We start from the raw sequence: 7215 nt of genomic DNA, 5'->3' as shown, positions 1-7215 counted from the left end.
TCATTAACTACTATAAAAATATTTATAAAAAGAACTCTTTTTTATTTTTAAGAAAATTAATAATTAGAATTTTGTCTCTCTATTTTTTTTTAGACATTTTTTTCTATCCTTTTAAATCAGAATTTTAAAGAAAAGAGACCAGAATTCTGCTAGAATTTCTTCTCTTTCAATCACCATCGCACGTCCTCTCTCCTTCTCCCTCCGCAGTCGCTGGTTCTATGCTCCTTGCTTTGCGCTGTTTTTTATTTCTGCACTTCACCCCTGCGTTCTTGCTCGTTATCTGTTCTTTCCTGTGGGCTGTCGCTGATACTCTACTCTTTATAGTGTCTTGCTATATCTCGCCGTCACTATTGGGTGGTCTCACCTTGTCTCACTACCGTCTATGCTAGTGACGGACCCAGAAAATTTATATTGGGGGACAAAAATAATACACATTACTATCAAAAGATATATTAATTTAAATTTAAAAATATAAAAATGCATATTCATTATTCGAATACAAAAAAAAAATTACATTAGCCGCTAACTTTTTTCGCTTCAATTCTAAGAACTTCTTTTTATTAGAAGAGAAGACTAATAGAGTGACTTCAGATTCTAGTGGTAGCTTTCTTTTGAAATATTTTTTCATTATTATTTCTAAAAATAAAAAATATATATTTTAAATTAGTAAATTGATCAATTTACTTTAAAAATTTATATGCAACATAATTACATATAATAGAATAGAACGAAAGATAAACAAATAAATAATAAGAATCACTAAATTGAGAATAAAATAAAATATATAAATTTATGAAGAGAATAAAAAATAGATTAATACCTAAATTATAATTATTTGAATTAAAATTTGCAATTGAAAATATCAAAAAGAGAAACAATGAAATTGAAAGATACATAGAGTCATAGAGAGCTATATAAAACAAAATAGAGAATTTAAAATTTACTTTTTGATGAAGCGAAGATGACCACTAGATAAAGAATAGAAAAATAAGATTGAAAATATGAAATTAAGAAAAGGTTTTAAGAGAATAAATGAGTGACGGCTGAGATTTGAAAATAGAAGAAGACTAAATTTAATTAGGTTAACTAATAGTCAAAATAATAGAAAGATAAAATGGGTTTAGGACTTTTAATAATTGGACTTAGTTATATATATATAATTTTTTATTTAAAATTATCAAATCAGAGTGGGGGCAAGTGCCCCCATCATGATGCTTGGGTCCGTGCCTGGTCTATGCTCAAAGACGAAGATCCATTTCTTCTCATATCTGAAGCAAGTCCTAATACTATTAGGAGGGTGCTTGCTATTATAGCCGTACAATTGAAGTGATCGCTCTGGACTTGCGAAATTGAACAAAATATTGTTCTACTTTGTAGGTAAATAATTTAAGAATTTCTACATTTTAAAAGTTATGTACTTTAAGAGAGAATATTTAATTCTAATTCCTAGGAGAGTAGCTAATTTGAGTATTTTGTTATTAATTATTCTTGTATTTGATACAAATTGATGAAATTAGATTATAAAAATTGCCAAATGTGACTTATACCTCACTCTAACATGATTTACAGCAGAGATAACGACTAGCAAGGTTTTTTAATTTCTTTTTTAACTCTCTTTAATATTCATTCATTAAGATGAATTAAAAATTGTTCTTGATTCTTGTATCTAACATTGTCTTGCCACTTGGGTAGATCATTATGTTCAACTTTCAAGTAATTATTTTATTATAGATTCACTTATTTTCTCTTGCATGATCAAGTACCTTTTATTCAACTTCATGTAATCTTTAGAATCTTGACTCCAAAATTTTGTTTATTGAGTATACTACAAAGTATAATCTACCTTTTTTAAAATTAATCATTATTAGGTATCTAGCGGAGATGTTACTCTTATATTTATGACATTTACAGTTTACACACATATGTATAGGAGCAATTCTTTCATATTTTTGCATTTTTTACTCCAATTAGTTTTAGTTATTTTTTTTTAGATCGGAGATTTATTTCTTTGTGAGATGATGTGATTTATATTTCTTATTGTTTTGTTGATATGACCAATTAGTCTACTATACATGCTTGTGATTTTCATTGTAGGTAGTTGATTGTTCCATTGTAAGTGATAATTTGATTTTCTCATGTAGAGTTAGAATCCTAAGGTAAAAGACTCAATTGTCGAAGATACTCTCTCTTGCAAGGATACCAAACCTGTATGTGAACCTAGAGACATCAAACTACCTCACACTAAGTTGTTGGATCTCATGTGAAAAGCTTAGTATAAATGTAGTTGTCATTGGCACTACTTGACATGATTATGTCTTTAGTTATATTTTGAGGTTCTCTTTTTTCAAACTAACTATAGAGTTTTTAACAGTGTAGTATTGTTTTTACAATGTTAAAATGATAAGTATAATAATTAATGAGTAATTTTTCAGCATTGTAAGAGACATGCTGATGTTTTCTGCAAGCAAGAGTTTAATTTTAATTATCGCATTAGCCATATAATTTTTTTTTTAGTTTTCTATGTTTTGAAAAAACTTGGATATTGAGCTTAAACTAGCTATAGTGGCAATTATATATGCGAGGATGTTGCACTTGCTTAGCTTGATTCACATTTCTAGCTTCCTCAATCTTGAATTTGATATTAATGTCATCCGTTTAATATCCAAAGAATTGAATCATGCCATCCACAATAGCTTGTTAAAAAAAATTATTAATGATTTCATCAACCAATTACTACAGGTTAAAAAATGAGTAAAAATTCTAAAATTTAAAAATAACAAAAATTACAAAAACTAATCACCCTTAAATTAATAAAAATCAATATGGTAGAAATTACAAGAACTACAAAATTTGAAAAAACATGCATTACTTTGCCAAAGCACCATATGCCCATTTAGGATTAGTACATCTATCATAGCCCCAAATAATACGCAAAAAACATAAGACAACTAAAGAGTAAGTTTTTTTAATAAATGTTGATAACAAGCTATATATAAAACTAGTGTGAATCTATTATAAAAATCTCTTATTACATGTTCAATGTGATTAATACTTGTAACTTTTCAGTACAAAAAATCTTTAACGTATAAACATATAAAAAAATTATTGTAAAGTTTTATAGTCTATTCTACTAGTGGCCCATATTAATAATTTATTTTTTGGGCCTATATCGGTTCAATGATTTTTTAGGCCCATAACAGCAGCCATTACCTATACCCATAACAACAGCCATTATTTATAAAAAGGTTCAAATTTATCACCTAAAACAAATTGTACTAAAACGGACAATTAACGGTAAAAATTATTCCTTCACTGATACACATTAAAATATAGATAAAAATAGTATGTAAAAATAAAATATAGAATTTAAATAGTACATGAATTAAAATATGGACATTAACAAATTACTAGTATGTAAAAATAAAATATAGAATTTAAATAGTACATAAATTAAAATATGGACACTGACAAATTACTAAGTACATCAAATGAAATATAATACCCAATGTTCTTTATAACAGGTGTGCACGATTATAATGACTTCTTCACCACCTACCAATCTGCTGCTTTCATGACATTTAAGTTCAAAAAACAACATAAACAGTCATCCATCAAAACTTCACATTTCTAATCCGTTGCTACGAATAGGGGTGTGCAAAAAAACTGGTTTGACTGAACTGAACTGAAATTGAATTGAAACTGTTTTAAATAAACCAATTTTTTTAAATAAAAAACTGAACTGAAACCATAATTTTTTATAAAAACCAGTTTATTAAAAACCAGTTTTATGGTTCAGTTTAGTTTTAAACCAAAACAAAACTGGTTTATTGACATCAGTAACTTCAAGTCTTCAATCTTCCAAATCAAAACTGGTTTGAAAAATCTGAAAAACTCAAAAACCCTAATCTCGCCGTTTCAACCTCCTCTCTCGTCTCTCCCCTTCTGCCGTTGCAACCAACCGACCGCTGCCACCGTCAGAGTCACCGTCGTCGAACTATTCGCCGCCGTCGAACTATTCGCCCTCGGCCCTCACTTCACTCCACTCTCCGTCGGGCAGTAGGGGTGTTCCAGCGTCACTGTCCAGCCCTGCACGGCGCACGCCTTCCCTTCCGTTCGCAGCGCCACCGTCCAGTCCTCCCCCTACAGCTTCCACCGCCCGGATCCGTCAAGGCGCCAGTCCCTTGCGCAGTCACCGTTGTTTCTGTTCAGCCATCTAGCCCCATCGCAGTCGCCATCTTCGCTCAGTTTCTGTCTCCTTGCTGTCGTCGGTTCCGTCGTACCCTGCATTTGGAATGGAGCTTTAAGTAATTTCTGTTTCCCTCTTCAAATTATTTGTTCTAATTTAATTTTTATATGATTAATTGTTCTTGGTGCTGTTCTAATTTCTGTTTCCCCTTCTAATTATTTTTGTTTCTGATTTTTGGATATTAGGCTGTTCTTTGGTTCTTCTAATATTTTATTTAGGGTTTTGGTTTTGTTCTATTTTTGGTTGTGTTCTAATTTTTATGATATTCAATTTAAATCTAAGAGATTCCTATGAATATGTAATTTAATAGCGATTGTCACAAGTGTTAACCTGCTAGAATGGATTTGGCTGCAGCTTCTTCAGGAGTCCTAGTGTAGTGCTGATTTTTGAAAAACACATCTACTGAGTCACAATCAGAAACTATATATCTGCAGTCACATTATGTAGCATGTTCATATTTACTATAAAGACAGCATTAAAATACAAAGAACTGAAAATGTTGCCTAATTTTACCTACCCATTTAATTTCCACTTGTCACGAATAACCCCTTTAAGAAGGTCAGGGTCTGCACAAGTTGGTTTGCCATTAACTTGATTATAAGAACACATGACACTTGCAACATTGCCCTAATGCCCCTTTGTTGTTGCTATTCTGATCATAATATATTCACTATTTTGTAGAACAGAATGTATTGCTTGTGAGTTAGATTTCTCAATTTAATTTTAGCATCTTGGTTTAATGAACTTGGTATTTTCTTAGTAGAAACTAAGAATTTTTATTACATAGAGATGTACTAACACTAGCAACCATTTAAAAAGAGTCTGAGATGTTTATTATTGGAATGATTAACATGACACATTGCTGGTTTGATATTCTACTATGGTAAATTACATTTCATAACTTTCACGTCATTTCTTAGCATAAATGCAACATTTAATCTTTGTCTCTTCTGGTAGTTTTATCTTTTGTGAGTGGTAGATGACGTCTTCTATGCATGTATATATGTATGTTGTCTAATTGTAAACGTTGTAGTTTTTTTTGGGGCGGGGAGATAATTTTCCTTGTCCTTGTATCTGATTGTTGCAATGTTGCCACTTCAGAATTCTATGAAGCTTAAACTCATGTTTCTTGCTTGGGGAATAATCTTCCATTACATTTTGTTTTGCAGCCGGAATTGTAATTGAGGAGAAGAATTGGCCACCATTTTTTCCAATCATACATCATGATATTACAAATGAAATTCCAGTTCATCTTCAACAAATTGAATATGTTGCATTTTGCTCATTGTTAGGTATGTTTGCCTATCTTTTGACGGTATTGCTTTAATTTGTATTATCATGTTGTTTTCAGGCTAGCAACTCTTGAGCCATTGGCAGCATTGCTTTGTTACATTTTGACCTTAAATAAAATGTATCTATAATGTGTATTCTGCATGTTATGTTTTTGGAGGTGACATATGCTGATCATATTCAAGTATTTCTCCTAATGTGTGTGATGAGTTGCTTATGAGTTATGATTAGTGTAACACTTTCTAGTGCTGTATTATTTCGTGTGTTCCTGAGGCAAATATAATTGCCGTGTTAGATACTTAAATGCAGAGTATCATTAACTTTAGCATTTCAGACACTTGCAGCTTTAGTTAGATACATGGTTCTTTTGTTTCTAATATGCAACTATCATATATACTTTGTTGAAAAATAAAGGACCAGCCATAGTTTGTTTCGTTTCTCTATTGTAGCAATTTTCAAGAAGTAAAGAAAGGAATTTTCTGTCTCTGTATTTTTGCTTAAGGTACCATGGTAAAACTATATGCTAGATGTAGTTATTGTAAAACAAATATATATATATATATAGAAAATGAATTTTATTATTAAATTGAGAATCTTAATTATGTTCAACGGACAGGAATACATACAACAAATTTATTATTCAACACATTGGGCTGCCAAAGATGTCTGAGAGAGAGGAGCATTCAAATCCTGCTGTTTCTCCTGCTCATCCCTCATTACCTCCTCAACCTAGTGGATCTTCTGGGCGTAAGAATCGATCAAAGATATGGGAATATTTCATTCCAATCGAAGGGATAGAGAAGTATGCAAGATGTAAAAACTGCAATGGTCAAATAAAATATGCGGGGGGAACAAGTGCTATGCGGCAACATTGGAAGCGATGTTTTGAATCGAACAACGAACAGAGCAAGAGACAAAGGATAGAAGGGGGAACAAGTGGTCTTATATCCTCACCAAGTGTTACAAAGTTTGACCAAGCAGTAACTCGAAGTATCCTTACTGAGATGTTTGTGACTGAAGAGCTACCTTTCCGATTTGTAGAAAGAAATGTGTTTCGAAGGCTCTTGCATAGCATGCAACCTAAGTTTAAAATCCCTTCGCATACTACATTGGCCCGTGATATACTTTCTTTTTATGAAACAGAGAAAATGAAGTTACAAAGTTATCTCTCTCATCATTGTCAAAAAGTGTGCCTTACAACTGACACTTGGACGACATCGAGTCAAAATTTGACTTATATGTCTCTAACGACACACTTTATTGACAATGATTGGAAGTTGCAAAAGAGAATATATTGATAATGTTGCAAAAGAAGATATTGAATTTTTGTCGGGTTGAGGGTCATTCAGGAGAGGTACTTGGTAGAGCTATTGAAGGTTGTTAGGTTGTTTGGAAATTGCATCAAGTTTTTACTGTAACGGTTGATAACGCAACTTCTAATGATGGTGCAATTTTATACTTGAAAAAGAGATTAAATGCATGGAATAGTCTTGTTTTAAAGGGGGACTATCTTCATTTGCGTTGTTGTGCTCATATCCTAAATTTGATAGTGAAAGGGAGAGAGAGTGGGAAAGGGGGGAGAGAGAGAGAGAAAGGAAGGGGGAGAAAGAGGGGAAGGGGAGAGAAAGAGGAGGGAGAGAGGGGAAGGGGAGAGAGAGAGAGAGAGGGGGAAAGGGAGG

At 32.0% G+C, this 7215-nt stretch overlaps 1 long non-coding RNA gene across 1 annotated transcript; it reads right to left on the bottom strand.

The window, feature by feature from the left end:
* Window positions 4636-4991, bottom strand: LOC110266555. Its single transcript, XR_002353968.1, has 2 exons — window positions 4764-4991; window positions 4636-4674 (listed from the first exon to the last, which is right to left on the bottom strand). It is a non-coding gene; the product is annotated as an uncharacterized LOC110266555 (long non-coding RNA).

Source organism: Arachis ipaensis, chromosome B09 (assembly GCF_000816755.2).
Source record: "Arachis ipaensis cultivar K30076 chromosome B09, Araip1.1, whole genome shotgun sequence".
Classification (NCBI taxonomy): domain Eukaryota; kingdom Viridiplantae; phylum Streptophyta; class Magnoliopsida; order Fabales; family Fabaceae; genus Arachis; species Arachis ipaensis.
Note: the sequence above shows the minus strand (reverse complement) of the source record. Positions and strands in the feature narration are given on the sequence as shown.